A 24,308-nucleotide genomic window follows, 5' to 3' on the forward strand; every position below is an offset into this window, starting at 1 on the left:
TTTAGCAAAGATTCTTGCAATTTCTTAAATTTAGCTTATGTGAGGAAATCTTCTCATCGATTTATGACATGTCAATGATTAGAGTAGAGAAATTTCAAAATTAGAAAGGAAATGACCAAAATCTTTAAGGCTATAAATATTTTCCATACACGTTCCTTTCAGAATTTAAAATGAAGTCGAAACTGTAACTATTTCAAAATATTCACACTCACAGACAAAATATACTCGCAAAATCCAAGATAACGCCTAGGCCTGCTAAAACAAGAAGCTCCAGGAGCTCTGTTTAAGATTTATCATAAAATAAATGATGATGATGATGATGATGATGATGGTTAACGTCCGATGAGATCAAATAATGATCTATCGGACCTAAAAAGACAAATTATTTATTTTGATTTAAGATTTTATTCCTATGCTCAAAAAGTTTGGAGATAAGCCTCCCGAGTTCACTATAATTTTGGCATTGTAAAAGGCTAGGAAGGTCAGTATTGTAACAAAGGTTGTGAAATTGAGATCTAATGTGGTTGTATGCAGGGCACTCTAAGAGGAAGTGGTTTTCATCCTCGATGCTCCCATTCTCACAAATATGGCAGATCCTTTCCATCCATGGCGTTTTAGGAACTACCCAGCGGCCAGTTTCGCTATGGAGCTCATGAGAATTCGTTCTAATCTTTGCTATATTAATTTTCTTTTTTGAGCTAGTTAGAATAGAGAGATACTTTTGATCTTCAAGGGTGGGGTTGATGACCTTCTTATAATAACTTAATTTTCTTTTAGACGCTAAATCTTTCTCACACCACAATTTTTCTTTGAACTTAGAAGTAACAATATCTTTAATGTTATTTATGTTTTGCAAAGCATCATTCTCATTGATCTCCCAATAGTTTAACCAGGCCCTTGTGTCCTTATGCCATCCTCGGTTAAGCCTTACGTGATTTTGGCTGGAATTTAAAGCTAGCTTAGGAAGTCTATGATTGTCTATGTTATTGAGCTTGTGCTTGTACATCAGAAACCTGAGCATAGCTAGGCTCTCAATAGAAGAAAGACCTGCTTCTATAAGGAGAATAGGATAGGGTGTATTACTTTTAATTTTCAGGTTATAAGTTATAAAACGCTTCTGGATTTTCTCAATCTTCCTCCATGATTCTCTGGAGATGCTGCAGCCCCAAACTTCACAGCCATATAAGATAACAGGAGTGACTAAAGTTTCAAAGAGGAACTTCTTTTTATCCCACATTACGAGGTTTGCTGTTTTACAATTGTTTTCAAGACCAAAATAAGCTTTCCATCCCCCATTGATCCTTTTCTCAATGCTATGGTTCCAGTTGAGCTTGTGATGGATATCAATTCCTAGGTACTTGTAAGAATACACTTCCTCCAAGTTATTATTGTCATACGTAAAATTAGCGCAAGTGTCCTTCTTAGATTTGATAATCATAACTTTAGTTTTGTCTGTATTAACAGTCATACCCATGGTAGAGCAGAAATCCTTAAGAAGCTTGAGCTGCTTATCAAGATCAGAAGGGCACCTTGCCAGAAGAACAATATCGTCAGCATAGAGAAGAAGGATAATGACTATCCCAGCTAATATTGTGCCACCACATCCTGCTTCTTCTAAATAACCTTCGAGCTTATCGATGTAAATGCCAAATAGGGTAGGGGAGAGGGGGCAACCTTGTTTAACTCCGATGTTACACTTGATATCTTTTGACCACCCCTCCTTGTTCTTTAGCTTGGCAATTACATTCTCGTATAGCCTTATAGCAGCAGCTCTTAACTCAAGAGGAACCTTTAGCTCTTCTAACCTATTCCAAAGGTTGTATCTAGGAACCGTATCGAAAGCCTTTCTAAAGTCTACAAAGCAGCAGAATAAATTGGATTTATCATTACGACATTCCTCCGCAATGATCCTTAGCGTAACAAGGTGGTCTGTTGTTGAGTGATGCCTTCTGAAACCTGCTTGGCCCTTAGCCCGCTTACCTTCACTTTCAAGCCATATGCTTAACTTTTTTTCCAGAATACTACCATATAATTTGGCTAAGAGAGGGCTGATCATAATTGTTCGATAATTAGAGGGGTTATTTGTATCTCCACTTTTAAAAATAGGGATAATGAGGCTCTCAGTCCAAGGTTTAGGGAACCCTTACTTAACAGCTTGATTGAAAAGCTTGTGGATGTGGAGGATGAGGACAGGGCCTCCAATTTTTAAGATTTCTGCCTGGTAACCTTCAATGTCCTTAGCTTGTCAAATCTTGTCAAATCTTGTCAAATCTTGAACCCCACTCCTGAAATTTAGTAGACTTCAAACGTTTTCCAAAGGCACCGACTCCATGGATATCTGATCCCACTTCTCCTTTAGTAAAAAAAAAAAAAACCAAAAACCCTCGCATTGAAAATACTATGCGATCTTGCACAATAGGGATCTTCCACGCATCTATAACGTTCATAACTTCAACATTACTTAACAGGGGCCTCCTTGATAAAATTATGTTTATTAAAGCAATATCTCTGATATATATTCCTTAAATTGCAACACGTAGATCTCTGATATGTCTTTCTTAATTTTCATGTTAATTCTAGAAATGGTCAGGTGGTCTAGCACTGTACATATTTTACCAGATCGGGCAGCACTTGAGATGGTGTTGTGAGGCAGTAAGAAATCACAGTGGAATGTTCTGAATGTACTTAATTTTTTGTATCAATGTCCATGCTACCACTCCCAACCTCTAGATTTATCTTTTCTTTGATATGGTTTCTGCAGTAATTCATTCATGATTCCACCCATAGAATCGGTTGTAAGACCTACAACCCAATTGGAAAAGGTATCGAAGTACAAATTTACAATAGCTCCAATTCCACCGGGAGTTATCACTGAAGGCGATATGCTCAGCATAGTGGATAAATCAAATCACAAGGACTGCGAATCTTCAATTTGTAGTTGTTTCTACTTAGACTTACTTTTATAAAAAATTTACAATACAGGGAGTCTTCAAGATGGATTTTTTAGAATTATATATGAAATTGGTTAGTTTCAAGATCATTCTAAACCTTGACATCTTCCTTTGTTCCTATAGATTCATCATGGTCTTGCGACTTTACAAATCCTAGGAGCATGAATTCTGAGATTTTTCATTCACCTCATCTTCTTGCTTTTGATTTCTTCTTCAAACTTTCATGTACATAATATTATTGATCTTCAAGTAAGATTCCATTGTATATCTACTTTTGATTTCTTCTTCAAACTTTCATGTACATAATATTATTGCTCTTCAAGTAAGATTCCATTGTATATCTATAATCATGAGTTATATGTCCATATTTTTGGCATTTGAATCATTCAATGTAGTAGCTAAATGATATTACAAATGACATATATTCTCTATTGATGATGTAAATTGGATATTCTTTTTGTGTTCCTGCAAAAACTTGCTTCTAGGGTTTTGATAATAGGCTTGATATTCATCCATGTTTATGCTTTGCAATCACTAGTGTTATGTCCAAATTTGTTAAATGAAAAACAATACCTAGAAAATATGCAAGTGTACCTGGTTGAAATGTCTTTTCTTCATGATCTCCTTAATACATTCTTTCTTGGAGGTTGATCAGTCGTTTGTTGTTCCTTGTGCTTGATTACCTCAACATTATTTCTCGGAGTAGTAACACTTTAAATATTCCTTTGTCCTTCACTTTTATTCACTTTTATTTGGCCTTTGAAGGATTTTAATTTCAAACTTTTCTTCAATATTTGCTTTTTGGGGCTTGGAACTTGTACCTTCGTTGCATGGAGCTTCACCTACTTTTTTTCCTTCAATTTTAAGAAAGAAATTTATTGATCCTTTTCATTAATGACATGATTGATCTTTTCAACATCCTGCATTTGCAAAATAAGATCATGTTTCTTTTGTGTAACTTTTTCCTCATACTTAAAAAAATTCCTTTAATTGATTTGTTAATATGTTGTCTCTCTTTTGAACTTGAACCAGGAGAGAAACTTCTCCTATTTTGTTGTCAAAATAATGCATCTATTCCTTCTTCCTTTCATTTTCATTTTTGAGCCTTTGTATTTCCTCCAGAGATGCATTAAGTTAATTTTTCTTTTCAATAACTTTCGCTTCAAGTATTTAATCATTTACGTGGAAGTTATCCTAAATATTAGTGTTATAATATTTATCCTATTATCAGTTATAACTAACAATAGGCTGCTATATTAGTAGGTTATTATGTATTGTAGCTCGATCAACTAGCAAATATTTATGGAAAAATGGATGTACCTAGTAAATAGACATGTTAAAGTGAGAATATTGAGAAGCGTGCCATCAAAAAACATAGCCTTATTTCCTTTCGTGAAAGTAAACATTGAAAAGCATCAAATAACATTAAAACCTCGTAGGGCTTCCAATATCAAACCTTATAAAAGAAATCCCTGTAGACTTTAAGACAAAAAAGTAAGCCTGCTCAAACAAAAATCTCTGAAAGGAAAAAGACAAAGGGATAATTAAGAGTTGTGAGGTTTAACGCCAATAACGTTAACCACATGGCATACTCTCTTGAGAGAGATAAGGGGAAGAAAATAGATACCATTGCATAAATCTAGTAGTAAAAGTAACTTGTACTACAATTTAATGAGAATAGAATGGAAAAAAGAAAAAAAAGAAAGAAGCAATCCCTGGTTTCGAAAGAAAGTTATCGCAATTCCTACTCACCATAAGGAACAAGTTAGCTAAACCTTAAAGCACCACACCTTAAAGCACCACAACAACCATAGTTGGAAGTAACGACCGAAATTGGCTAAATTATCTAATACTAGCTTCCCCTCTCTAGTAGGGTCATGAGATAAATGAGTAAGACTCTGCATAAATAAAGAATAAAGTCTTTGGAAAATAACATAAAATATATTCTTATACTTTGGATTATAACTTATTGTGTTTGGTTCTATTGATCCATTAACATGTCTTTTTGTCTCTTATCATGTCTAATTCTAGTGAGTACATTTTCAATGATTTCACTTCATGTTCAAGATAGTATGGCAGTAGGTCACAAAATAAATTTCAACCTAGTTTCACTCAGTCTCACCAATTTGGAACTTTTAATATATAAATTGAAATTGGGTTACATTTAGATTTCAATTTATAATTTTCAAAAATAGAGAAAACAAAATTATTTTTCTAAGATTTTTAATAATGAGTTCATGAGTCAAAAAGAATATATGACAAAAGAATGCTCTTCAATTTCTTTCAATGTTTTAAGTTTCTTATTGAAATAAAGAAATGTCAAGGATAGTTGCGGACTTGCAAGCAGTTAGTAAAATTCTCATTTTGAAGCTCTCCTCTAATTGTTGAGAACATACATCAAGCAGAGATAAATTTTTGATATCTTCTTAAATACCCTTATTTCCCATTGTTCCAAAATAGATTATAATATATGTACATATGGATTGTTGTATCATATCGTCTATTTAGAAATCAATAGTGCATTAATACTTCTATTTTCTCATGCAAGACTAAAATAATAGGCAACTTCATACAGTTATAAATGGGCCGTGGTTTTGGTTCATTGGTGAAGTTGAAGGATTATCTAGTTATTTGTCTATCAAGGTTCCATTCTCATTATGGTCTGCTTGACTTGACTAGAATGGCATGAATCTCAAAGGGATGAAATCAGATGCAAGTTTTGGTGATTTTGGCATAATAGTTATCCCAAAAATCTAACATTTACATTAATAGAAGTTGACAATGTGATTTTTAAGCACACAAAGAAGGAAAAGGGATTCAAATAATGTACCTATACATTCTCAGATAAGACAACTATGTCACTGCAAGAGAAGAGAAAAAAAAATTGGATCATCAGCAAGAATAGTTTACAAACAATTTCTCAATGGCACTTCTAACTAACATTTTTAATAATATTGACATGTCTATGGGTAAGGTCACTATCTCTCCAGGGCCAGTAAAGGTAGAATAAAATTACTATCGAGAAATTTCTTTTCGTATACGGATAAATGAAGGCTAAAGGCTTTGGAAAATAACACAAAAGATTTTCTTACAATCTAGATTATAATTTATTGTGTTTGGTTATATTGACCCATTAACATCTCTTTTTATTTGGTATCATATCTGGTTTTAGTCAGTACATTTTGAATGATTTCACTGCCTCTTCAAAATAGTATAACAGTAAGCTACAAAATAGATTTCGAGCTATTTTTACTCACTGTCGGAGATTTTGAACTTTTAACATTTAAATCAAAATTGGGTTATAGTTAGATTTGAAATTATAATTTTCAAAAAGTAGATAAAAAAAAAAACTATTTTTCTAAGATTTAACTTAGTGAAATTCAACTTTATTCCATGGTGAAAAGTGCTTGATTTTGATTTCAAACACTCGTAGATAGGAGTTGTATTATGATCCTTAACTTTGATGTACATCATAGAGCTGCCACTTAACACCAAGGATCTAAAAAAAACTAGATGTACTGGCTAATTTAGGTAAATCATGTAGCATAACAAGAGAAGAAATCAAAGGAGGTATTAAAAAATAGAAGATGAAGAGATTTCCACTTATAAGAAAGTTCACTTTAATCCAAGTGTGGGCCACTGGTTCTTTTCCACCAAGATGACACCATGAAAAAGAGAAAGGAAGTATTTCTAATCATGTAAACAATTTCTGACTCATTAAGTTGTCTAGAAAGTTTGGAGAGTCATAAAACAGAATAAAACTTTGAAAAATGGTTGAATGAAATTTATTAGCATTCAAACCACGACAACAAGAATTACTGTAGAACTCATAACACAAAAAAGATAAATGTAAAGGCTAGGAGTGGGACAATATTATAAAAATATAAGTACACTTTGAACATTTAGTTGTGATTTCTTACTGCCTCACAACACCATCTCTAGCACCTTAAAAATTGAACAATGCAGAGGCCTCGACCTATTTCCTAAGGTAAAATACTAAAGGGATAGTGGTTCACATGAATACAATAACATATCTGCAAGTAGATATTTTACCATGGAAGACTCTCATTAGTGAAGGAAATTATGACCATGGAATGCACGGAAAAATTCATAATCCTCACATCAATGATGCTGAGCTACTCATCGTAGGATCCTCTCATCGATGATGCTAACCTACTCAGTGCAGCTTTGTAGGAACCTTCAAAAGGATTAGATAACCTGTTCGAGAATGGGTTACCTTGCAAGTTTTGAAAGTGTTCTCTTGCAACTGATTTTCTATCATATAATTTATTTGAATACAATGCCACTAAAGGAAATACTAACATGTTGGATATCTAAAAATTAAGCCTCAGCATATCCAGGATTTGTGAGTCTGCAACTGAAACTTGTTCATGAGTAATACTCCTTGAAATGTTCTAGGTGAAATCCTTGCCATTTACCAAGCGAATAAGAAGGTTCTTCAAAGTGACTAAGAGGAAATAGGTTCTTGGAATGTATGTTCAATGAATAAGCAGGTTCTTAAAAGGAAGGATCTCATCCCCAATCACACCCTTCACAGGTTAATATAGGAATGGTCCATTGCTAATAGTTATAATGGGATAATTAGAATACCAACACCTAAGCCCATTGCAGAGCCCAGGAGGGTGCACCAAATGAGTCAGGATATTTAAGATGCAATAATGGACAAAGTTGAAGTTTTGAAAAAATTGAGAAATCTAGCAGAAGGAAATGAGAGGAATAGACAATGCCTCCAATTAGATGGACTTTTTCCTATCCTAATCCATGTTCTACACTCATATGCGTCTCTTAATTATCAAGTGGGCGTGGATCATGAAGTTGTAGAAGAAAAAATCGGTGCAATTTTAATGTTTTCAGTCAATGATATATCTATTAAAAGAGCTCTAAAGAGGCCTTCTGTATTGAAAACCCTGGAATGGGTGTTGGAAAAGTGTAGTCTGGAGGCCAGAATGAATGTAGCATCTATTGTGGAAAAATTGGCAAGCGATAGAAATTCTTCCAGAGAAATTGGATCGAGAGAAGGAATCATAGATGGATTATTGAAGCCTTTTGTAGATAGTATAAATCCTTTAGCCATTAATGGGAGCCTAAATGCACTATTTTCTTTGTGTACGTCCCTAAAAATACAGGTAATCTAACCAAAGGTTGTTTCGTTCCCCGTTTGATTGAGGTTCTTCCATGTGAAAAGGGAAGTGTGACAAAGTTATCGTTGGCTATTTTGGAAGCACTTTCCACCACTTCGAAAGGCCAGATATCCATAGTTGGTCATGTACTAGTAGTACCTACTATCATTAGGATTTTGTTTATGGTGTCTAATATTGCACCTAAATATGTAGCTGTGATAATGTCTGAGCCTATCCATTCTTAACTTTGGCGATGGCGTGAGCACTCTTCAATGATACAGAGAGTATTGTGGAAGTAAAAAACAGTCAGAGGTGCACGACTGAGCACTCTTCAATGCTATAGACACATGTATGACAGAGCATTGCATGAGTACAAAATGGTCATAGGTAAGTATGGGAGAACTTGGGTACATATGGAAAATTTCTATTAGTGGGAGACATGAACACATGGAAAAATTTAATTAGATAGAAGGGTGGAAATCAAGCTCTCCCATTGACCAGGGTGAACAGTGTTTTCCCACCCCAAGATAGCAAAGGAAATTCCTTACGGCGTAAATATTATTCATCTTATCAACCCATCGAGGTTTTTTATTTGAGATACCTTCTTCACCTTATGAATTCCAAATGAATATAAGGAAGTTTTTAATAAAAATAAGGTCAGGTGGCGAGAGCATCATGGAGGAATGCCATAGTGAATTGAGAGGAAATCCAATAACTTTGTTGAATTGTTGTTTAACTCTAACTGTAAAGGAGGTTGAGCAAGCATATGGAAAATTACTGCCAAGATGTTTTTTCTACTCTATTTGTTCACACAATATTGTAGATTTACGAGTTTGTGATCAAATTTGGGGTCGAGTGAGCCATAAGTAAAACCTATAAATGAGTTTAAAGGAGCTCCTTAACTACCTTCGTGAACTTGGTGTTTCACCAAGGAAGAGGTGAGATTGTTTATCCTGTGAAACATTACAGTTTTGGCTAACATAGTATACGCATGCCTCGGCTAAATTTGTTACGATATAGTCGATATTTATTTTTTTTGGGCTTCATTCTCACTCAAAATCAACCAACGAAATCATCCTTGAGGTTTTTTCTAAAATAAGTCTGATAGGGTTTTTGGTTATACATCCTCTGAAATAGGAGAAATTGATATTATAAGTATGAATGTTATGGCCATTGTTGTATTCTTCTTTTTAGTTCAGGACATGTTTTTTCCCTTCATGTATTGTCGTATGAAGTTCTTTCCATATAGTGAAAATAATGGTATGCATAAAAATGGTGGTGTATGAGTTGAGAGATTTGACCTGAATGAATGTTTACATCAATAGTGGCATGAAGGCCACATCATAATTTAGAAGAACGTCCTGATATTTTTTAGTGTCTACTATGTGTTATAAAAGAAAATTGAAAGAGAAGATGTGGTGCAAATAAAACTATTGGTAGTACATTTTCAAAACCAAATTACAAGCCACATAAATAGTGCTAATAAGATCCAAAAAACTCCAAATAAGTAGAATACTGATTAGAAAATATCTCAACAACCCAATCTTACCTATTTACTAATGTAAGAATTATCTCGATGTCCCCCTTTAATTCTTACATTTACATCATTACATATATTTTTACAAGAAATATAAATTTCATATAGTTACATCTTGTCTCACTAGAGCACTTATTCCCATCTAAAGTCCCCGGACAACACTCTTTTCACCACCACAATATTCAAGCTTCCCATTCAACTCATTTAATACATAACTGAATCTAACCATCTCTAATGAACTTTGTATAATTGATGCTTCTCAGTCTCCTGAAGGACAATCTCAATATTGGACTGTATCCAACAGTAAATTATGCAACTCACCTTTCTACACACATCGATATCACAATATAACTTGCGACTGATGCTCTTGAAGCCTGAAGCATAGATAGACCCATCAGCATATAACAAAATCACACAATCAAACTAGTGATACATTCTCTCGTTACTAAAAAAACGTGGAGAGCCACTAATTTACATCATGCTAGTTTTTTCATTAGTTGGTTATTCACTTTTACAAACACAATAGAAAACTACACAAATCATAGAACAAAAATCAATAAGCATGAAACTATCCACTTTCATCTGAGCAGAGACAAAACTCCATGTCGCTTCTCTCATATTATCAACTCTTCTCCTCCTCTACCCTGTCAAAATATGGAGTCCTTTATGATCTATGAAACATGAAAAGTAAATGGCGAAACCATTATGACTAGCGTGTCTAATCCAAAATGCATGCACAACATATATATACACTATAAGAAAAAAAATCTTTCACACCCTACACTGTTTCTCTGAGAATACATGTGCAATAAATCTAACATGTTTTCAGACTTCGACTTCTTAGCCTCTCGAGGTAATTCGATAATATAGAATACAATGCCTGCCTCAATTTCGATTAATCTTATCTTTCTGGAATTTTTACAAATTTCTATAAGAATAGCCAAGGATGCCATGGTCACATGATGGCAAACTTCATGGATTATTACTTCTAAGAGCCCTTAGAAAATATCAAACATTTCCCTAGCAACTAATTCCAAATAAAATACCCAAGTGGAAAGCTTATGTAATAAAATGGTTGTGTGAAGTATAACCTCATTAGTTCCTTTATGAAAGATCAAGACCAATGACCTAATGCTCATTTCCTCTACCTAGGGGTGATTTTAGGGGCGAATGTTTGCCCTTTGGTGAAATTAAGGGGTTTTAAATTTTTAGTGGGCGAATATTTTGTATCATAGTACATTTTTACAAATCACCTCAAATAGCTCACCTTATTTTAAGGGAGAGGGTAAAAAAGGGAAATTTAGCCCTTGAAATTAGGAGTTACAACCTTCCATTCGCCGATTTTCAAGAATAGGTTTTATTTAAGTGAATCCTATGGGCCAAAGGCCCAAATACCATATTTACAAAAGAGGTATGGTAAATTAATAAAAATATAAATAAATGAGAGGTATGGTAAATAAATAAATCATTTTTTATATTTACTCCATATGTCACCTTATATACATGAAAGGGTGTAAACAACTAAAAATATAAGTAAAGTGGAGGTATGGTAAATAAATAAAACGTCTTTTTATACTTACTCAAAAGGTATGGTAAATAAATAAAAATATAAATAAACTAGACGCATGGTAAATAAATAAAACCTCTTTTTATATTTAGTCCATAACCATCATTCTATTTATGAAGGCTCAAGAAAGAGGTTTTATTTAACTGAATCCTATGGGCCAAATACCATATTTGTAAAAGAGGTATGGTAAATTAATAAAAATATAAATAAGCGAGAGGTATGGTAAACAAATAAAACATTTTTTTATATTTACTCCGTAAGTCACCTTGTATTTATGAATGGTATGGTAAATTAATAAAAATATAAATAAAAGAGTATGGTAAACAAATAACACATTTTTTTATATTTACTCCATAAGTCACCTTATATTTATACTATGGGACAAATACCATGGACTAGATTGTTATTAATACCATGCAAAAAAACATTATTAACCCTAATATTAGTATTAATAAAAATAAAAATAAAAATGGCACATGGTATTGACCCATGGTATTCACCAAAATGGCACATGGTATTGACCCATGGTATTCACTTGGAATGTAGCCTATTTAAATGGGGGAATTAAACGAGCATAGATACATCTTTACTCTGGATCTACTAACCCCCGAGATGTATCAAATATCGTGATATGCAAACTAGCATAGAGTGAAAAAATATTTGATGCGATCAAGAGTAAAAATGGTTGTTGTAATTTAATGTATGTTAAACATTTTACCTTGGTTAAAATAAAAATAAAATAAAAATCAACTATTAATTTTATTAATTTTTATAAATTACTAATATTAATTTTTAAGCTCCAGGTTTATGATAACCCATGGTATTGACCCATGGTATTCATGTGAGCATAGACTATTTAAATGGGAAATTCTATCTTAGATCCATCTTAATTCTGGGTCTACCAAGTGCTCAGAGGGATAAATAGATTTCATCCCCCTAAGAGTGGTAGATGTGGAGTTAAGATGGATATAGGTTGGTTTTTATGATAATGAAGATATTAAATAGACTTAGGAAATTATATTGTAAAAACATCTTAAGGTGAATGGTTAAAGCATAGACATTGGACAAGTATATTTGTATACTTCTGTTTTATACTGAAACAAATCAAAGGCTAAAAGGAATGGATTGATTGCACTAGTCATCCTTCTATAACTTTCCAACATATGCTGGAGTAAACAGATTGTAATTTGGGTAATTTTTCTAATTGCAAATGGGAACATACTTGTGTATTGGCAGGGTGGTTACGAGGTCCCTAGAAGTGGAGTAAACAGATTGTAATTTGGGTAATTTTTCTAATTGCAAACAGGAACATACTTGTGTATTGGCAGGGTGGTTACGAGGTCCCTAGAAGTGATGAATTTGAATTTTTCTTGGTTTTATATATGGTATTAGGTTTTTTCTCATTCTTTCTATGAATGGCACAGGTGAATTTTATCCTACACCCACTACGTTATCGATATGTAATTTCGGTAATTTTGATTTCAAAAGATATTTCAAAGAAATGCAATGATTTCATTTGTGTATTCAATAAACACAAGATTTTATAATTGAGTAAAATATTCGTCATGCCTTGTGAGAGATTCGCCAAAAAATTATATATACATATCATATTATTCATAAAATCGCCTTCCATTTTTCCTATATACCATGGAGATTCGCCCATTTATTATACATGTAAATTTGGGGGGGGTTCTTAAAATTTTCCCTGCCTCTACCAATAACTTGGCAGTTTCTTGGGTCATAGGAACCAAATGCAAAATTCCCAAAGTGTCTTGAGAACTCCTAATATTTTCATTGTCAATCTCTTCATAGCAAGAGGAGTTGATGAGGGAGACCATAACACGACTTGCAAAAAACCAACAATGCACCATTTGATTATGTGACTCTCCTCCATAAGGCACCATAATTTATTCAATGCATTAATTCCCCCGAGTGATGGATATTTAAGTGTGGCTTGAAGTAACTTGGACACTTCATTGGAGTCCACGGGTGGCCTCGCTGAGGGGATTTCCTTTACACCATTCAAGTTATTGGCAACAAAACATCCCTTAATGAGGCGACGTAGTGTGTGGTTTTGTGCTAAGTCTAAATTTTGTAGTGGTTTCATGGTAATGGGACATATATTTAGCAAGAAGTCTGAGGAGTAGATAGGGATAGGAAGAACGCAAATAATGGAAGTTGTTAGTATCAGTCAATTTTTCCTTCCAACAGTGATCAAATGTTCTCTTTCAGAATGTCCATTAGGGTTTAAGGTTAAGTTTTTGTCATTTCACTAGGTCTTCCATTCAAAACAACTTTCGTCACTATTTAGTGTGTCTAGGGTTATTTCCACTCTCTTGAGAATTTCAAATGTGAGTCACTTTCATTACTCACCTAATTATATCATTATCAAGAATCATCATCATGTGAGTCATCACCATCAAGATTTTATTCATTTGAGTGTCCCCATTAGGTCATTAGGGTTTTAAGGTCACTAAAGCTCTCATTTCATGCATAAAATCTGGCAAAGGAGGAGTGGTAATCAACAAGTCCCTTCAATGAATTTTGATATCAAGTGTAATTTTATGTTTTTATATGTAATAAGTACTTCAAAGTTCCAAATGTTGTATTTAAGAGTTCCGAAAAGACATAATGTATCAAGGAAGCCAACAAAGTTACCAAATTTCAAATTTAAAAGTGTAGGTTTTAACACCATACATAAATTACCTCCATACGAATTCTAAAACATTGAAAATAAATAATGTGAGAGCATAACACATATACACAGAGATTTTCCCCTGGATCCCAAAACTGAGACTGCCAGCATGATTTTTCATTATTGTCCTTTCAATGTTACAATACATATTTATACATGCTGAAGCATCCAATATCATGGACCAAAAACCATCACATCGAAAACCATGGACCGAAAATCATCGCATCCAAAACCATGTGCGAAAAACATGCACAAAACCACAGGTAGGTCCGCCTAACCTAATATAGGGTCCAAAACCAAAATTTTCTAGGGCGTTGCCCCGAAACCCATAGAATGGGGTTACCTGTACTCCTCAAGCCCCTTATCACTACCCTCACTACGCAATCGGCATAATGATGGGGGAGCTCTGCCCCCCCTCTAACCCCCCGATTAACTACATGGGCTAGTGGTGGAAAGAATATAAGACAACCCAACATTCTGCCACTTGTTGTTTTCTTTCCACAGGGGGCCACAAGAGAGCTTAGTCATTTATCCAAGCCTGCAATGCCCATTGTTTCTCTACACCAAGAGAAGTTCTCAGAGCTCACAGATTTTGTCAATGCATCTACAGTATTCTTCAAAGTGTCCACCTTTACCAGCAACACATTTTTGTCTTCTATCATAGTCCTCACAAAGTGATATTGAACATCAATGTGCTTTGTCTTTGAATGATATGCAGGATTCTTTTCCAAGAAAATTTCACTTTGGTTGTCACAATCTATCCTTATAGCTCCCTGTACTAACCCCATAATTGAACACAATCTCTGCAACCAAATAGCTTCCTTACTTGCATGAGTGGCTCCCATGTATTCTGCCTTTGTAGTTGATAGTGCCACTACAGATTGTTTTTTACTCATCCAACTAACTGCACCTCCAAATAAGTTAAACACATACCCACTTGTATATCTTCTCTGATCTAGATCTCTAGCCCAGTCTGCATCAAAAAGTCCATGAATATTCAACACTCTGTCCAATCCTTTTCTCCCTTGGTAGCACAAACCATAATCATTCGTGCCACACAAATACATGAAAACTCGCTTCACTATTGTCTAGAGCTACTTCCTTGGTTTTGACATAAACCTGCTCAATACTCCCACTGCATGTGCAATGTCTGGTCTAGTACAGACAATCGCATAAATTAGGCTACCAACTGCACTTGCATATAGAACACACGATATGTCCTCTTCCTATTCTTGTGTCTTGGGACACTGTTCATCATATAACGTTACACCTACAGGAATATGAAACTTCACCGGTTTACTATCCTGCATATTAAACCTCTACAATATTGTCTCGATATACTTCCTTTGGCTTAACCAGAGCTTCCTCTTCACCCGATCTCTTTTAATGTCGATGCCCAAAATATAGTTTGTAGGACCAAGATATTTCATGTCGAATTTGGAGGACAATTGGGTATTTAAATGCTGGACAATTTCTTTGTCATTTCCAACCAGCAACATATCATCAACGTACAAGACCAAATAAATAACACGGTCACCAATTAATTTAAAATACAAACAATGATTTGCTTTGCTTCTGCTGAAGCCAAGTCCCCGTATAAATGTATCAAATTTCTAATACCACATCCTTGGTGATTGTTTTAACCCATACAAAGACTTCTTTAAATTACATACCAGTTCCTTCTTACCCTTCACTGCAAATCCTTCCGGTTGCTTGATGTAGATCTCCTCTTCCAGATCCCTGTGAAGAAATGTTGTCTTCACATCCATCTGTTCTACCTCAAAATCAAAAGCAGCAACAACATATAAAAGTAATCTAATAGAATTTACCTTGGCAACAAGAGAAAAAATATCACCAAAATAAATTCCCGACAATTGGGAATAACCTTTTGCTACCAACCAAGCTTTGTATTTCTCCACCTTTCCTTCTGCATTTGTCTTCTCCTTGAACACCCATTTTTTGTGAATGGTTTTCCTTCCAGCTGGCAACTCCACGAGATCTCAAGCCTCACTTTTGTGCAAATATGTCATTTCATCAACCATTGCCTCTTTCTAGAGTTTTCCATCCTCTGAATCTACTACTTCCTTCACTATTCTAGGATCATCATCAGTAATAGATAAAGAAAAATTTGAAGAGAAAACAGATGGACCCACGAGAAAAAAAAAATTGGACCCAATATTAGGTTGGGCGAACCTACCTATGGTTTTCGGTCCATGGTTTCGGATGCAATGGTTTTTTGGTCATTGGTATTGCATGCTTCGGCATGTATAAATATGTATTGTAACATTCAAAGGAATATAATGGAAAATCAAGCTGGTAGTCCCGGTTTTGGGATCCAGGGGAAAATCTCTGTGTATATGTGTTTTATGTGTTATGCTCTCACATTGTTTATTTTGATTGTTTAAGAATTCGTATGCAGGTAATTTCTGTACGGGGTTATAACCTACATTTGGTTTCAGAGTTGCTTTGGCTTCAAGGGGGCGCCTTTGTTGCTAAGGGGTTTTGCTCAGCCTGTGGTAGACCTTGTTCAGTGGGAGATCTGCGAGATCGATTCTGGTGGTGAAAGAAGATGGCGAGTAGTGGAAAGATAGAGATCGAGAAGTTCAATGGTCAGAGTTTTGAGTTGTGGAAACTCAGTATGGAGGATCCATTGGTGGATAAAGATCAGTGGATCGCGGTAGATCCAGGTACTAAACCAACGGGAGTGACTGATGAAGAATGGAAGAAGTTGGATCGAAAGGCAAAGAGCACAATATGATTGTGTGTCTCAGATTCAGTATTGCTGAATGTATCAGGGGAAGCTATGACGAAGGCTTTGTGGGACAAGTTAGGGACTTTGTACCAATCTAAGTCTCTAGTGAATAAACTGTTCCTGCAGAAAAAGTTGTATAACCTGAGGATGAAAGATGGAGACTCGGTGACAGAGAATCTGAACGCATTTAATACCGTGGTAAGTCAGTTAGCATCTGTTGATATTAAAATTTCAGATGAAGACAAGTGCATCAGTTTGTTGTGTTCTCTACCAGATTCCTGGGATAGTCTGGTTATTGCAATAGGTATCAATGCAACTGCTTTGCAGTTTGATGAAATAGTCTCAGCCTTGCTGACGGAGGAGATGAGACGGAAAAATATGGAGCCAGAATGGTGATGCCTTGTCTGTACGAGGACGGTCCCAGAATAGAAACAGAAATATGTCATCGAGTGGGAGATCTAAATCTAGAGGGAGATCTAAATCTCCAGGAAAACCTGTAAAGGTGGTGTGCTAGAAATGCGGAAAGGAAAGGCACTTCAAAAAGGACTGTAAATCTAAAGCTCCTGATAAAGGAAATGGATCAGATGATGCTCCTTCTATAGGGACAAAAACCACCTCAGATGAAGGTGGGGATGCGTACTTGGCTTCTTCAAGTACACATGTAGATCATGAGGCATCGTTGATTGACTCAGGTGCATCCTTTCACTTCACTCCCCATAGAGAGTGGTTCTGTGAGTATGAGAAATACAATGGTGGTGATGTCTTCTTAGGAGATGATAGGAAGGCTAGAATCATTGGTCACGGAAAGGTAAAGTTGAAGTTGCAAGGTGGAAGGGTTAGAACACTTCCTGGTGTTCTGCATACTCCTGCATTGGCCAAAAATCTGATTTTTGTAAGCAAGTTGGATGATGCAGGTGTAAAAACAGTGTTCGAGAAGGATACGTGAAAGATGGTTCGGGGAGCACTTATATTGATGCGGGGAGTTTGGAGAGGAACTTTGTACAATTAGCAAGGTAGCATTGTTGTTGATGGGTGCAACAGTTCTGTGGTTCCTTAAAGTGGAACTGAAAATCTAGTGGTCTCTGGAGAGAAGACCATGTTGTGGCATCAAAGGCTTGGAAATATTGGAGAGAAGGGCCTTCGAATACTTCATGGTAAAGGTATGGTAGAAGGTATGAGGAATAGCTCTCTACATTTTGATTTCTATGAAAATTGTGTATACGGGAAGCAGAATCAGGTGAGTTTCCCCTCTGGTGCTAAGAGGGCGAAACAGATATTAGAGCTTGTGCACAGTGATGTGTTTGGACCTGTGAAGGTTCCATCACTGGGTAAGTCTGTGTACTATGTATCATTTATAGATGACTTCTCAAGGAATACATGGATATATTTCCTTAAGAAGAAATCTGAAGTCTTTGACAGGTTTAAAGAATTTAAGGCTCTGGTGGAAAATCAGATAGAGAAGAAGATAAAGGTGCTGAGGACACATAATGGTGGAGAGTTTTGCAACGAGGAATTTGAATAATTCTGTAAGAAGTGTGGTATAGCATGGCAGAAGACTACTCCATATACACCTCAGCAAAATGGAGTCGCAGAAAGAATGAACAAGACGTTGATGGAAAGGCCAAGAAGCATGCTCAGTGGTGCCAGGTTAGGACAGGAATTCTGGGCAGAGGTGGTGGATATCGCATGTTACTTGGTCAACAGGTCACCTTCATCAGTGTTGGAGGATAAGACTCCACAAGAATTATGGACTCGTAAGAAACCCTCTCTTTCACATCTGAGGGTATTTGGATGTGATGCATATGTACATGTTCCAAAGGAGAAACAAACCAAGTTGGATAGTAAATCTGAAAAGCGCATCTTTATTGGGTATAAGGATGGTTTAAAGGGTTATAATCTTTGGAACCCAGTCACACGGAAGGTTGTGTACAGCCGATATGTGGTGTTCAGAGAGGTAAAAGATGTTATTAAACATAAAGTCCAACCAAAGGAACCTGAGAAGATAGAGTTTGAGCTAAAGGAGGAAGAATCAGACTCTGCAGCAGAGGAGGAATCAGAAGATGAAGAGCCACAAACTCCGGCTATGAGAAGATCAGTTCCAGAAAGAAGGCAGCCATAAAGGTATAGTCCTTCTGTTTTCTATTCAAATTTTTCTTTGTCTATTACTAATGATGATCCCAGAACTGTGAAGGAAGCAGTAGATTCAGAGGATGGAAAACTCTTGAAAGAGGCCATGGTTGATGAAATGGCATCTTTGCACAAAAATGAGGCTTGGGATCTGGTGGAGTTGCCAGCTGGAAGGAAACTCATTGGCAGCGAATGGGTGTTCAAAAAGAAGACAAATGCAGAAGGGAAGGTGGAGAAAGACAAAGCTCAGTTGGTAGCAAAAGCTTATTCCCAGGTGTCGGGAATTGATTTTGGTGATATTTTTTCTCCTGTTGCCAAGGTAACTTCTATTAGGTTACTTTTATCTGTTGTTTCTATTTTTGATTTTGAGGTAGAATAGATGGATGTGAAGACGACATTTCTTCACAGGGATTTGGAAGAGGAAATCTACATGAAGCAACCTGAAGGCTTTGCGGTGAAGGGTAAGAAAGAACTAGTATGCAAGTTAAAGAAGTCTCTGTATGGGTTAAAACAGTCACCAAGGATGTGGTATCAGAAATTTGATACATTTATACGGGGACTTGGCTTCACCAAAAACAAAGCAGATCACTGTGTGTATTTTAAATTAATTGGTGACCGTGTTATTTATCTAGTCTTGTATGTGGATGATATGTTGCTAGTTGGAAATGACAAAGAAATTATCCAGGATTTCAAGACCCAATTGTCCTCCAAATTCGACATGAAAGATCTTGGTGCTGCTAACTATATTTTGGGCATGGAATTTAAAAGAGATCGGGCAAAGAGGAAGCTGTGGTTAAACCAGAGGAAGTATGTTGAGACAATATTGCAGAGGTTTAATATGCAGGATATTAAACCGGTGAAGGTTCCTATTCCTGTAGCTGTGAGGTTATCTGTTGAACAGCGTCCCAAGACACAAGAAGAGGAAGAGGACATGTCTCGTGTTCCATATGCGAGTGCAGTTGGTAGCCTGATGTATGCAATGGTCTGTACTATACCAGACATTGCACATGCAGTGGGAGTATTGAGCAGGTTTATGTCAAAACCAGGGAAGTAGCACTCCACAGCAGGGAAGCGGGTTTTCAGGTATTTGCGTGGCATTAGTGATTATGGTTTGTGCTACCAAGGAAGACCAGGATTGGATAGAGTGTTGGATATTCATGGCTTTGTTGATGCAGAGTGGGCTGGAGATCTGGATCAGAGAAGATCTACAAGTGGGTATGTGTTTAACCTATTTGGAGGTGCAGTCAGTTGGATGAGTAAGAAACAATCTGTAGTGGCACTATCAACTACAGAGGCATAATACATGGCAGCCACTCATGCAAGAAAGGAAGCAGTTTGGTTGCAGAGATTGTGTTCAAGTATGGTGTTAGTACAGGGAGCTATAAGAATAGACTGTGGCAGCCAAAGTGCAATTTTCTTGGCAAAGAACCCTGCTTATCATTCAATGACAAAGCACATTAATTTTTAGTATCACTTTGTGAGGGATATGATAGAAGACAAAAAGGTGTTGCTGGTAAAGGTGGACACTTTGAAGAATATTGTAGATGCATTGACAAAATCTGTGAGCTCTGAGAAGTTCTATTGGTGTAGAGAAACAATGGGCATTTAGGGGCTGGAAAAATGACTAAGCTCTCGTGTGGCCCCGTGTGGAAAGTTAACAACAAATGGGAGATTGTTGGGTTGTGTTATATTCTTTCCATGACTAACCCACGTAGTGAACCGAGGGGTTAGAGGGGGGGCGGAGCCCCCCCTTCATTATGCCGATTGCGTAGCGACGAGGTCACAAGGGGGGTGACAGCCCCCCTTTTCCAGGGGGTTTGAGGGGCGGGTAGCCCCCCTCTACGAGGTCCGGGGCAGCGCCTCGGGAAATTTTTTTTTGGACCCTATATTAGGTTGGGCGAACCTACCTATGGTTTTCTATCCATGGTTTTGGACACGATGGTTTTTTGGTCCTTGGTATTGGATGCTTTGGCATGTATAAATATACACTGTAACATTGAAAGGAATATAATGAAAAATCAAGCTGGTAGTCCCGGTTTTAGGATCCAGGGGAAAATCTCTGTGTATATGTGTTTTATGTGTTATGCTCTCGCATTGTTTATTTTTTTTGTTTAAGAATTCGTATGCAGGTAATTTTTGTACAAGGTTAAAACCTAAACTTCTCACACTCGGAGTTTGTGTCTCTTCATCTTCTAATTCCTCCTCTAATGTAGAGTTCGACTCTTCCTCCTTTAGCTCAAACTCTATATTCTCAAGTTGCTTTGGTTAGACTTCATGTTTAATAACATCTTTCACCTCTCTAAACACTAGATCTCGGTTGTACACAACCTTCCTTATATTACTGGGTTCCAAAGCTTATAACCCTTTAAACCATCCTTATACCCAATAAATATGCACTTTTCATATTTACTATCCAACTTGGTCCTTTTCTCCTTTGGAACATGTACATATGCATCACATCCAAATACCCTCAGATGTGAAAGAGCGGGTTTCTTACCAATCCATACCTCTTGTGGAGTCTTATCCTCCAACACTGATTTAGGTGATCTGTTGATCAGGTAACATGTTGTCTCCACCACCTTTGCCTACAATTCCTTTCCTAACCGAACACCACTAGGCATGCTTCTTGCACTTTCCATCAATGTCTTGTTCATTCTTTCTGCAACTCCATTTTGCTGAGGTGTATATGCAGTAGTATTCTGTTGTGCTATACCACACTTCTTACAAAATTCTTCAAATTCCTTACTGCAAAACTCTCCACCATTATCTGTCCTCAGCACTTTTATCCTCTTCTCTGTCTGGTTTTCCACCAGAGCTTTAAATTCTTTAAACCTTTAAAATACTTCAAATTTCTTCTTATGGAAATATATCCATGTATTCCTTGACAGGTCATCTATAAATGATAAATAGTACATAGACTTACCTAGTGATGGAACCTTCACAGGTCCAAACACATCATTGTGCATAAGCTCTAATATCTGTTTCGCCCTCTTACCACTAGAGGGGAAACTCGCCCGATTTTTCTTCCCATATACACAATTTTCGGAGTAATCAAAATCCAGAGAGCTATTACTCATACCTTCTACATGGTCTTCTCTCCAAAGACCACAAGATTTTCTACTCCACTTTTAGGAACCATAAAATTATTGCACCCATCAACAATAGTGCTACCTTGCAACTTGTATATAGTTCCAATCCAAACTCCTCGCATCAATACCAGTGCCCCCTGAACCATCTTGCATGAATCCTTCTCGAACACTATTTTTTCCCCTGCATCATCCATCTTGCTTGTAGAAATTAGATTTATGGCTAATGCATGAATATGTAGAACACCCAAAAGTGTTCTAACCCTTCCACCTTGCAACTTCAACTTTACTTTTCCATGATCAATGATTTTAGCCTTCCTATCATCCCCCAAGAAGACATCACCACCATCATATTTCTCATACTCATAGAACCACTCTCTATAGCGATTTACGTGAAAGGATGCACCTAATTCAATCAACCATGCCTCATGATCTACTTGTGTACTCGAAGAAGGCAAGTACAGATGCCCACCTTCATCTGAGGTGGTTTTCTCCTTTGTACAAGGAGCATCATCAGATCCCTTTCCTTTATTAGGAGCTTTAGATTTATAGTCCCTTTTGTGGCACCCTTCCTTTCTGCATTTTCAGCACACCAACTTTACAAGTTTTCTTGGAGATTGAGATCTCCCTCTAGATTTAGATCTCCCACTCGACGACTTATTTTTGTTTCTGTTCTGGGACCGTCCTTGTACAGACAAGGCATCGCCATTCTGGCTCTCCATATTTTTCCATCTCATCTCCTCTTTCAGCAAGGATGAGACTATTTCATCAAACTGCAAGGTAGTTGCATTGTTACCTATTGTAATAACTAGACTATACCACGAATCTAGTAGAGAATGCAACAAACTGATGCACTTATCTTCATCTAAAAGCATAACACATAAAATACATATACACAGAGATTTTCCCCTAGATCCCAAAACCGGGACTACCAGCTTGATTTTTCATTATTTTCCTTTCAATGCTACAATACATATTTATACATGCCAAAGCATCCAATACCATGGACCGAAAACCATCACATCCAAAACTATGGACCGAAAACCATCGCATCCAAACGCATGTGTGAAAAAAATGCACAAAACCATAGGTAGGTTTGTCCAACCTAATATAAAGTGGGGTTACCTGTACCCCTCAATCCCCCTGTGACTCCCCTCGCTATGCAATTGACATAATGAAGGGGGGGTTGCGCCCCCCTCTAACCCCCTGGTTAACTATGTGGGCTGGTCATGGAAAGAATATAACACAATCCAACACAAAGGTCATAGAGTGTAAAGGTTCCAAATTCACGTTTAAAGTGGTAGGATGATTTATTTTTAACTCATTTTCACTCTTTTTAGTTCAGGCATCTCTCAGTCATGATCGTGCAGAAGAAAAATTTGTGAAAATTAAGTGTTTTGTTGCATTTTGAGAGAAATGTGACCTTTCTGTGGAGAAGTGCAACTCTTTTAGTATAAATGTGACCTTTATGTAGAAAAGTGCGACCATTTTAAGGAAAAGCATGGCCTTTTTGTGTAGAGGTGTGGCCCTTTTAGGAGAAATGTGACCCTTCTTATTCTAGCACAACCCTTCTCTTTCTCGCGCAATCCTTCTAGAGACACCTTGGCAGAATCAGTTTTTGGAGGTATTCCCATGAGTCATTTTCTAAAATTCAAGATGTTATGGAACCTAGACAGACATGTTTAGTTTATATTTCTTTAATATTTTAATTTTCACTCGAGTAAGGCACCTAAAAATGGCCTCAAACCTGGTGCTACACTTCTGCAATTTTATGACATTTTAATCAAAATTTTTAGTGTGTAATTTTTCAAAGTTTCTAGTTTGAGTTTTGTAAAAGTGAAAAGGTGAAAGTGGATCAATGTAAATGGTAAAATGTAAATGTAAATGGGTTACTATATGGCTAAATAGGTGTCTTATCCTCCATTTAATTCTTTGCATAGATATCTTGTAATAGTTAGATAAAATAGGAAATGGTTGAGTAACCTCCCTAGTATGTAGCAATGATTAGATAGGTGCATGTATTTTACTTTCTTTGCTGGAAATTCAAAATCCTAGGTAGGATTTAGACTTCATAGCCTATATGAGGCCTTTTGTAATCATTTTCAAGGTTTGGATGTAGTGGAATTATGCCTTGGTTACTAGTGTAATTGAGAATTTGGCAAGAACTAATAGACAGAGTTTGCAACTATTAAAGTGGGATTCCTTTGGTATGTCTTTTATTAGTGTTTTTCCTTATGTGATCATAGGTTTTAGTCTATTGTATATTTTATTTCAATTTCCATGTTTGGTGTTCATGTTTCCTAAGACAATAAAGAAACTTCATTCATGTAATACACGGTTTTGGAGAAGCATTCACATTATTGTTCATTTTTCTTTGGATATAAACGAATTCATGAGACCCATGCTTGTTTACAAACCCTACCTATCTCCCATATACACAATGAAAACCCTA

The sequence above is a fragment of the Pinus tabuliformis genome, chromosome 4_2 (assembly GCF_031772625.1).
Source record: "Pinus tabuliformis cultivar Carrire ecotype Pingquan chromosome 4_2, CPIR1, whole genome shotgun sequence".
NCBI lineage: Eukaryota > Viridiplantae > Streptophyta > Pinopsida > Pinales > Pinaceae > Pinus > Pinus tabuliformis.